This window comes from Elephantulus edwardii, unplaced genomic scaffold (assembly GCF_000299155.1).
Source record: "Elephantulus edwardii isolate Elephantulus edwardi_28Jun2011 unplaced genomic scaffold, EleEdw1.0 scaffold00012, whole genome shotgun sequence".
Classification (NCBI taxonomy): Eukaryota; Metazoa; Chordata; class Mammalia; order Macroscelidea; family Macroscelididae; genus Elephantulus; species Elephantulus edwardii.
Window position 1 is genome coordinate 23,534,447 of NW_006399762.1, and position 1,842 is coordinate 23,536,288.

General features: G+C 39.4%; 1 protein-coding gene across 1 annotated transcript in view; it reads right to left on the minus strand.

Annotated features, from left to right (window-relative positions):
• Positions 1-1,842, minus strand: part of RRH (retinal pigment epithelium-derived rhodopsin homolog) — a 35,069-nt gene that overhangs the window by 21,023 nt on the left and 12,204 nt on the right. The window lies entirely within an intron of this gene.

Below are 1,842 nucleotides of genomic sequence, written 5' to 3' on the forward strand. Positions count from 1 at the left end.
AAAAAAGGAGGCAACTAGATTTTCTAATCCCTGCTCCTCTTAGTCAAGCAACTGCCCCTTCCCTTCCCTGGAAGAGCAGCATTCATTGATGTAGTGTAGAAAGCAGAACACAGGACTAGGGGACACTGGGTCAGTTGAGTGCTGGTACATTGTGTTGAATAAATGGGACACACACTGGGGCCCAAGAACACTGCTAGACAGATTTAGACCTTCCAGACTAGCCCAGAAGAAAATAATTAGAAATACCAATAGTTGGAGGTCTTCCCAATATAAACAGCTGACAAGCATAGCCAGAACTTCTGATTTGTTTTGTATATAATTCTTAAATATAAGAAGAGAGACATTGACCAGTAGACATTAAGAAATCATTTAAACTGTCAGAGACCAAAGAATTCAGGAGCTCAGGGAAAACAAAAGGTACAGTGAAAGAAAGGTAAATAAATACACAAGTGTATTTGTTGTTGTTGTTATCTGCCATTGAGTCACCTGCAACTCAAAGTGAATCTATGTACAACAACTCTAAACCCTGCTCTATCCTGTCCAATCTTATTGTCTCTGACACACCTACTCCCATTTCCCCAGTCACTAAATCAATCCATCTCATCAAGGGTCTTCCTCTCCTGCGCTGTCCCTCCACCCTCCCAAGCATGACATCCCTCTCTGAAGACTGGTCTATCCTTGCAACATGCCCAAGGTATGTCAGATGAAACTTCAGAGTCCTTGCCTCCAAGGAGCAGGCTGGTCTCACCCTCTCTAGGACGAACCTGTTTGTTCTCTTAGCAGTCCATGGTACCCTCAATACTCTTCTCCAGCACCACAGTTCAAAGGCATCAATTCTCCTTCTGTCCTCTTTAGTCACTGTCCAATTCTCTGATGCATAGCAAGTGATATTAAAATTAACAATAAAAAAATAATAAATAGTTGTTACCATCCTGAGTCAGTTTGGATTCAATGGTATGTAACAATAACAACATCCAGTTACAGAGAGCTCTGGTAGATTAGTGGTAAGGAGTTGTGCTGCCAACCCAAAAGCAGACAATTTGAATCCACCACCTATTTCACGGGAAAAATACGAGCAATCTCCTTCCAGGCAATTTACTGCCTCGGAAAACCTGCTGGAGGATCAGCTATCAATTGGTTCTGACTCAAAGGTACGTAATAACAACAACAACATTCCAATGATTGCAGAAATATTTAACATGCAATAAAAAGATTGAAAGACATAGAGTTGACCTAAGAATAAGGTGGGTGAAGTGAGTTCTACAAATACAGGATCTGATCCTAACTTTATTTAAAATATTTTCTTTTCCATATTTCGGTGTTTTTAATAGGTTTTTGGTTTGTTTTGGTTTTTAATTGTTGTTTTCTATTGGTTTGTTTCCAAAGTTCATACACATTGTGTTTCACATATTCTTCATTCACATTTGTTTCACATAATCATTCTCATTCATTATGTTTTATAAAATGAATCACCATTGGACTATGCCCACCATTACCTGACCTTTCAGGTCCCCCCCAAATCTTGCCCATTTCCTTTACCCCCTCCCTCCACAAACCAAATTGTTCAACCTTGTGATTTTCTACCTACCCATCCTTACCCCTCTGCTCCTATCCCTCCCCCCCTTGTGTCCTCATATATGGATTACTTACTAGTTAGCCTTCTATTTTCACAATAACAGACTTATATATTACTTCTCCTTATGAGACCAAGTTAGTTAACTCAGCATAATGTTTTCCAGTACCAAGTTGTGTAGTATTTTTTTAAATTGTTTCTCCTGATGGAAAGAAGCCCTGAATAAGCAAAGCACTCCTTAAAAATAGAAAAAATGTAGGAGGCATCTC